The following is a 9511-nucleotide window of genomic DNA, read 5'->3' on the forward strand; positions in this document are numbered from 1 at the left end:
GTTTCCATGTTTTGGCTATTGTAAATAGTGCTGCTATGAACATTGGGGTGCAGGTGTCATAAAGTCTATTTTTTAAGTAAAAAAAAAAGAGGGTGAGGAAAAGAAAGATGGGAAGCTAACAGATTCTTTTCTAGCTTTACTGAGGTATAATTTATAAATAAAATTGTATATATTTAAGGTGTACAATGTAATGTTTTGATATATGTATACATTCTGAAATGATTACCACAATGCAGCTAGTCAACATATTCATCACCTCACACAGTTACCTTTCTGAATGGTGAGAACAGTTAAGATCTACTCTCTTAGCAAGTTTCAAGTATACAGTACATCATTATTAACTATAGTCACCATGTTGTACATTAGGTTTCCAGAATTTACTCATCCTACATAACTGAAACTTTGTACCCTTTGACCAACATGACCCTGTTTCCCCCACCCTCCAGTCCCTGGAAACCACCATTCTACTTTCAGCTTCTATGAGTTGGACTTTTTTAGATTCTACATATAAATGACATCATATGCTTACTTTCCTGTGCCTAGGTTAGGAAATGTATAGATTTTTAAAAGAGACTTAAGAAAAATAAAAAACAAATGCAATATTACATTTGATTTGGGTCTTATTTTGAAAAACAAAATCAATTTTAAAAACACTTCCTGAAACAATCAGGAAAATTTGAATATGAATTAATATTTAATTACATTAAGAAATTATTAACTAGTAAATTGTGATCATGGCATTGTGGTTATGCAAAAAATATTTTCTGTTAGAGATACAGTCTCATATTGAATGAAATAATATTATATCTACGATTTCAGTTAAAAGACTGCAACAAACCTTGTAGTGGGGAGAATAAATAAAACATGATTGGCAAAACATTGAAAATCATTGAAGCTGAGTAAAGGGGATTCATTCTACTAATCTCTCTACTTCTGAGTGTGTTCAAATTGTTCCATAAAAAGATGAAGTTTAAAAACAAACCAAGTGAGACTTCTGCTTCTGGAAAGATATAGTAGGTGTACTTCTCCCTATTTCTCCTGCTAAGTATAGCTAAAAACCCTGGACATTGGTTATTAAAAAAAAAATAAGAAGACTCTGAAAAGTACACAGAAGGCAGACTGGCTATAGACCTCAGAACCCAAGGAATGGCAAAGCAGTGAGTTCCCTGAGGTTTGGTTTGGTTTGGTTAAGTTTTGCTTCATATATCTTAGATTGGGTGCTGGAGAAGCTGAAAACCTGGAAACATCAATGGGTATAGGCAAAAAGACAGAGAGAAAGAGAGAAAGAAAAAGAGAGAAAGAGAGAAAGAGAGAAAGAGAGAGAGAAAGAGAGAAAGAGAGAAAGAGAGAAAGAAAGAAAGAAAGAGAGAAAGAGAGAAAGAAAGAGAGAAAGAGAGAAAGAGAGAAAGAGAAAGAAAGAAAGAAAGAAAGAAAGAAAGAAAGAAAGAAAGAAAGAAAGAAAGAAAGAAAGAAAGAAAGAAAGAAAGGAAGAAAGGAAGAAAGAAATTAAGGAAGGAAGGAGGGAGGGAGGGAGGGAAGGAAGGAAGAAAGAAAGGAAGAAAGGAAGAAAGGAAAAGGAAAAAAAAACCTTAAAGGAGGAGGGAATAGCTTAGTGGTAGAGTGCATGCCTAGCATGCGTGAGGTCTTCCATTCAAAACAAACAAACAAACAAACCTAATTACTTCCACCTCCTAAAAAACCACAACCCCAACTCCAATTTTTTTTTAAATGTCTCAAGAAAACCCTGCTGTCTTTAGGCAAAGGACCAGGAAAAGGGCAACCTTGCAAGACAGAAAAGTTTTAGATAATAAGCACTCTACTCCAACCAAACCCCACAGAAAAAAATAAGCCACCATCCATGCCAACAAAGGCCAAATGGGGGACTTAAACTTTCACCCTTGGCAGGCTGCAATCTGCTGGGATGGTGTCAGAGAAGGACAAGTTGGGAGCCAGAACTTTCATTCCTGAGCAGTAACAAGGTCCCTCTGACACTGTGTCAGTGAAGACTAAATGGAAATTCTGGAGTTCATGCCAACCTGGTGAAAACAAGGGGCCCCTCCTCTTCTCCCCACTGAGATGGTGTCAGAGGAGTCCCAGTAGAGAAATAGCACTTTTATCCAGCAGTAACAAGCATCCCTTTCCCACCATGGTTTTGTCAGTGGAGGTCATGAGAACAAGGTGTTCCTGCTCCTCTCCGCCAAGGTGATATCAGCAGAGGCATAGGGCAGAGCCCAAACTTCTCCCACCTTGCCAAGTAGTAATGAGGAGACCCTCACCCCCAGGTGTCAATGGAAGCTGAATGAGGAACCTGGACTTCCACTCTACCTGGCAGCAATGAAGTGGCATTCCCCTTCCCCTGCCAGAGCAGCATCAGAAGCATGATAAAAACAAAGGATTTATATAATATCAAGTTTCTTTTTTTTTTAAACATTCTTTTTATTGAGTTATAATCATTTTACAATGTTGTGTCAAATTCCAGTGTGGAGCACAATTTTTCAGTTATACATGAACATACATATAGTCATTGTCACTTTTTTTTTGTTGTGAGCTACCACAAGATCTTGTATATATTTCCCTGTGCTATACAGTATACTCTTGTTTATCTATTCTACATACACCTGTCAGTATCTACAACTTTCGAACTCCCAGTCTGTCCCTTCCCACCATAATACCCTAAAAGTCCATTTTTCAATCAAAAATCACTTACCATATCAAAAGCCAGGAAAATCTCCACTTGATGAGAAAAGACAGCCAAAATATAGAAACAGTATGACATAGATGTTCATAAAGATGATTCAACAGCAATTACAAACATAATAGAAATAAATTTTAAAAAAGAAAGTCTCATCAAAGAAATAGAAGATATAAAAAAACTAAGTGGAATTTTTAAAACTAAAAAATTCAATAAATGAAATTTTTAAATTAATAGATGGCTCAAGAGCAGAATGGAAGAGACAAAGAATCAGTGAACTTGAAAATAGAACAAAAGAAATTATCCAGTGTGAACAATAGAAAGAAAATAGACTAGGGGAAAGACAAACAGATCCTAAGGAACATGTGGGACTATAGCAAAAGATGAAACATCTGTGTCATCAAAGTTAGGAAAAGAGAGGAGAAAAAAAGTAGAGCTGAAAAAGTACTCAAAGAAATAATGGCTGAAAATTCCCCCCAAGACTTACAGATTCAAGAAGCTGAACAAACCCCAAAGTGTATACACATAAAGAAATCCATGCCAAGACCTATCACACTCAAACTTCTGAAAACAAAGGACAAAATAAAAAGGCAGCCAGAGAGAAATGATGCCTTGCCTTTAGGGGAAAAACGATTTGAGCCACAGAGGATTTTTCATCAGAAACCATAGCGGTCAGAAGTAACTGACACAATATTTCTCAAGGGCTGAAGAAAGAACTGTCAATCCAGAATCCTATGTCCAGGGAAAATATACTTCGGGAATGAAGGGTTAATCAAGACATTCTCAAATAAAGTAAAACTAAGAGAATTTGCCACGAGCAAACTTACCCTGAAAGAATGGATAAAAGAAGTTCTCTAAACAGAAAGGAAATTTTAAAAAGAAGGAATCTAAGAACATCAGGAAAGAGAAAAAGCATAACAGAAAGAGTAAAAATATGGGTAAATACAATAGATTTTCCCTCTCCTACTGAGTTTTCTAAATTATGTTTGATGGTTGAAGCAAAAATTGTCAATACTATCTGACGTGGTTTTCAGTGTATGCAGAGGAAATATACAAGACAATTATATTATAAACAAAATAGAGTAAAGGGAGGTAAGGTTTCCACATTTCATCCAAAATGGGAAACTGTTGATACCATCAGACTGTGAAAAGGTAAGTATGTTTAATAACTAAAGAAAAAGCCTCCTCTCTCTCTCTCTAAATAGGTGGAGAGACATACTGTGTTCACAGGATGGAAGACAACATATAGAGATATCAATTCTCCCTCAAATTTATATACAGCATTATTTAATGCAATTCTTATGATGATTCCAGCAAGATTTTTTTTACAAATGTAGGCAAATTTATTCTAAAATTTATATTAAAAGGCAAAGGAACTAGAATAGCTAAGACAATATTGAAATAAAGGAAAAAAGTTGAAAGAATTACACTGCCTGATTTTAAGATTTCCTGTGTAGCTATGGTAGTCAAGAATGGTGGTATTGGCAAAGAGATAGATATATCAGTGGAAAAGAATAGAGATCAAGGATAAAGAATCAATGATCAATGGAATATAACTGAGACCCCAGAAATAGACCCACACAAGAATGGCCAACTGATCTTTGACAAAGGTGAAAAAGCAATCAAATGGAGGAAGGATAGTTTTTTCAACAAATAGTGCTGGAGCAATTGGATGTCCACAGGCAAAAAAAAAAAAAAAAAAAAAAAAAAAAAAAAGAACCTCTACTTAGACTTCAAATCTTATACAAAAATTAACTCAAAATGAATCACAGATTTAAATGTAAAACTATAAAATGCTAAATGAAAACATAAGAGAAGATCTACAGGCCCTAGGGCTTGGTGAAGAATTCTTAAACATAACACCAAAAGCATGATCCTTAAAATTTTAAAAATTGACAAATTATACTAAATCAATATAAAACATTTGTAAAAGACTCTTAGGAAAATTAAAATATAAGTTACAGAGTGAGAAAAATTATTTGCAAAACAGATATCTGACAAGGGGCTCATATCTAGAGTATATAAAGAATTCTCAAAACTCAACAGTAAAAAAAAAAATCCAGTTAGAAAATGGACAAAAGATTTGAAGAGACAGCTCACTGAAGAGGATAAACAGATGACAAATAAGCATATGAAGAAATGTTCAGTATCATTAGCCATTAGGGAAATGTAAGTTAAGACCATGATGAGATATCACCATACATGTATTAGAAAAGCTAAAATTAAAAATAGTGACAATACCAATGATGGTAAAGATGGAGAGAAACTAGAGCTTTCATATATTGCTGGTGGGAATGTAATGTACAGTCACTCTGGAAAATAATTTAGTAGTTTCTTAAGTAGCTAAAATACCATATGACTCAGTAATCTCACTCCTAGGCATTTATCCCAGAGAAATGAAAACTTACACCCACACAAAAATGTGTACTCAAATAGTCGTAACAGCTTTATTTGTGATAGCTAAATTTGGAAACAACCAACATGTCCTTTAATAGGTGAATGGTTAAACAAACTGTGGTATATCCATACCATGGAATACTGTTCGGCAATAAAAAAGGCAAACTATACACACAATAATTTGGATGGATCTCAAAGACATTATGCTGAGTGAAAATAGTCCATCTCAAAAGGCCACAAACGGTATGTTTCCATTTATATTACATTCTTTTTGGGGGGAGGGGCAGTAATTCGATTTATTTATTTATTTGTTTGTTTGTTTGTTTATTTATTTATTTATTTTTAATGGAGGTACTGGGGATTGAACCAGGACCTTGTGCATGCTAAGCAAGCACTCTATCGCTGAGCTATACCCTCCCCCCATATTATATTCTTGAAGTGACAAAATTAAGTGATGGAGAACAGATTAGTGGTTGCCAGGGGTTGGGGTGATGGGTGGGAGGGGATTGGATGTGAATATAAGGGGTAGCAGGAAGATCTTCACAGAGATGGGACAGTTCTGTATATTGATTGTGGTGGTGGTTATACCAATCTACACGTGATGAGATGACATAGAACTATGCATACATTGTACCAATGCCAATCTATCACACAAGATTTAAGTTCTGGGGGAAACTGAGTGAAGGTTATACAAAACAGATATAAGGTCTTGAAAAAAAAATTTCAAATCAAAACAAGAGGAAATTGAATTCTCAGCAATAATTTTCGATCATATCGTTTCTAACTAGAATGTCAGGGTTTTTCCCTGAATGCAGAGGTCCCCAACTGTCTCCAGAGGCTCTAATAAGACTGACCCCAGAGGATCTATGTGACATGTCCTTTGCTGTTCCCCTGGGCAATGTTGGTGGAATACAGGAAGCCCAGACCTTCATCCAGGACTGCAGCTGTAGGAGGAGCCCTCAGGACCACATGGGCTGTCATTAGACATGTCACCACAACAAGGAGACATAGCAGACTGACTTGGCTCTCTTCTGTTCTTCTCTAGACCATAGGCCTCCAGCTAAATCAGAGTTAAATTCCCTCCAATCCAGCCTAACTAGTGACTGGTGAATACTAGATCTTTTCATATGCACATGCTCATTCATTCACACAAAACTGATTGAATATATAACCTGCATGTCTGCTATCCTGGCTGGCACTCTGCAATTTCTTGGTCACCATGCTGTCCTGCTGGGAGGGATGAAAGGGGGAACTGGTTTCATGAAGTCACACTGTAAGTGAGCTTAGGCAAGGTATTTACCTGGATCTCAGGACCTGGCAGTGGGAGCAGTAGAAGCTCCAAGGGTTGCTCTTTCTGTCCATCACCATAAAGGTCTCTGTGACTTTTATTTAAAAAAACATATGAACTTCATTTATCCAGTTATAAGTTCATCCTTTTGAAAAATTAGTATTATTTTTTAGCAGAAACAACAGTGGTGGCAGATCAGAACTAGGCAAGCCCTGAGTAGGCAAATATTTCAGACTTCCCACAGAATTGGAAAGATCTCTAACATCTTCACATTGTCAGTATGGGTTTGAGGAGCACTAAGTACGCCAGAAACATCTGCTGCCAAGAAATGTGACATGAAGGGGAATTCAGCATCCTGGGGGAATTTTGGAGAGTTTTCCTAAGAGTGGAGTGATCAACTGTGATGGGGTTTCTTAAAAGAGACTTATTCTTAGGACGAGCTCTCTTTACTTAAGAATTAGATTAAGATTGATTGGGGAGGGGAGAGGGTATAGCTCATTGGTAGAGTGTGTGCCTAGCAATGCACAGGTCCTTGGTTCACTCCCCAGTGCCTCCATTAAAAAAATAAACTTAATTACCTGCCTCCAAAAGTTATTTTAAAAAAAGATTGATTGGGGACGGATGGGCAGAAGATTCTCAGACTCTTGTTATCTTGGGTGAAGACATTGTTGTCCCTGGTGGAGGGGCAGGAAACCAGGAAGGTTAAAAACAGAGAAAGGGTCATATTACCAGAATTTGTGACAGAGCTCTCCCTTTCCATGAGGTGGGGAGAGGGAGCATGAATAAACTGAATAAAGTGTTGTACAATACCGACTAAATTTTTTATGGACAGATGAAAGTGGCAGGCCAATCAGTTTCAGCTTTAAAGGGCAAAGGGCAACAGCTCTAACAAATGGAGAGAAAATTGGGAGGAGCTAGAAAGATCGGCTCAGTGATTCACTAGAGACTCTGCCCTAAGAAGTAAATGGAAAGAATTTATCCGAAAGTGATGAGGTATTTGAAGAATGCCAAGGCAAGGGACAAACCCCTTTCATTATGGTGCACCCACCACCAGTTGGGCTTTACTAAGAGGGCAAGTCCACACATGCATCTGTCAAGGTGAATCAAACAAGGAAGATGATTTGCAACAACAAACCTGCGGTAGAGAGGGGGACAGAGCAGCCTGGGGCAACCCAAAATAAACCTACTCTGCCCTGCCGCCCGCTCACACTGATGTGGACATTCCTCATTGAAAACCTTGAAGTCCAGTGAGTCCATGAAGGTTTTCAAGACCAGAGAGGGTGCCCTAAAAACTGAGAAGTTTTCCAAGTGGCTGATGGAGTGAACTAAGGTACAGGGCAACATAACACTGGAGACAAGAGGAAGTCGTGGAGACCTTTGCTCAGGCAGTTGATGTGGGCTCTGTAGAAGGAGGTCAGAAAACATACAGGGAGCATTTAGGGAGTGTTTCAATTATAAGGCAATGGTGAATCAAGAGAGAAATCCTCATGAGAATCCCTGGGAAGCCTTTTGGCTGGTCATCGTAAGGGCTAGACACTGGACAGCCATTCCTTTCAATTAGGATGGAACCCCTGGTCTTCCCAAACCAGGGGTGGCAATGGACATTCAAAAAGAAAACTTGAAAATTCAGCACTTGGTCCCAATAATGTAAAATATGGAAAAATCATATGACTTTATAATTATTACAAACAGAAGAACTATAAAGTCCAAATGAATGGTTGATGCCAATTACTTTCTAGAAACCTTCTAGAAAACAAACTTTTGGTGGTGAACTAAAGGCTTAGGGAATGGTGAATCCCTGTAACAAACCAACAGTAGCTACCTTTTCAAAGAGGAATGGGCAGATACTAGGGAAGAATAAAAGGGTGTTAAGTTTTGTATGAAGTCCAACATACACTTACTGTAAGACTCTGCAATCCCACTCCTAGGTATTTACCCCAGAGAAATTAAAATTTATGTTCACACAAAAATCTGTACATGAATGTTAATAGAAGCCCCAAAATGGAAACAACCCAAATTCTTCATGGTGAATGGATAAATTGATTCTGATATGTCCATACAACAAAAGGATAATAATTGTCAGCAATAAAAGGGAATGAACTACTTATACACACAGTAACATGGGTGAATCTCAAATGCATTATGCTGAGCAAGAGAAACCAGAATCAGAAGGCTACATACAGTGTAATTCTATTTATAGTCTGGAAAAGGTAAAACTATGGGGATAGAAAACAGATTAGTGGTTGCCAGCCTCTGGGGGGCAAGGAGAGGGGTTGATTACCAAGGGACAGAAGGAATCTTTTTGTGATACGGAAATTTTCAATATCTTGATTGTACTGGTGATTACACAACTGCATAAGTTTGTCAAAACTCATGCAACTGTGCTTCAAAACAGGGTGAAGCTTACTATATGTAAATTATATCTTAATAAACCTGACTTGTAAAAATGCTGAGTTAGAACATATTTTAAACCGATTATTCAAAGAGGCTATGTTGGATCAAATAAGCCAATCTGGTTGGCTTGGTTCCCGTTTGCATCTGCTTTCAGATCAAGGGCAGAGCCCCAAACCAAAAAGCCAGGTGAACTCATCTGTCATCTCTGGGAAGAGACCAGTGTCTCTTCTCTTCAGGGAGAATGGGTATATTCTGAGGCAGTATGATGAACAGTACATTTTGCCTGTCTGTTTCTGCACTTTACATGTGAAACTCTGCATCCAGGGGGAAATGGAAGAAGTTGTTTTGGTTCTGAGCCAAGAATATTCAGAAACATCTGAACATTCAGCCCTCACAAATTTCAAACTAAGAAAGCAAGAGTAGTGAGTTTCCAGCACATAATTACTTCCCAAGGCCACAATGGGCTTGTTGGGAAGGATACGGAAAGGAACAGATACCTGGACTTTCCCACTGAGTTCTGGGCACAGATTTAATTTATTTAAAACTCCTCAACTGTGCATTGTTTATGGGATGGGAAAATTGGCAGGAGTACCTGAAATTCCACAAGTAGCACCCAAGATTGAATTGGGCTTAAAGTGGGCATGTCTTAAGAACTTCAAGGATTTTCTCTTCTTTTTTTCCCCTAATCTAACAGATTCATCAATATTTGTAACAGTGTTGAGAAAGGAACAGCAGCCACA

Source organism: Camelus dromedarius, chromosome X (assembly GCF_036321535.1).
Source record: "Camelus dromedarius isolate mCamDro1 chromosome X, mCamDro1.pat, whole genome shotgun sequence".
Taxonomy (NCBI): domain Eukaryota; kingdom Metazoa; phylum Chordata; class Mammalia; order Artiodactyla; family Camelidae; genus Camelus; species Camelus dromedarius.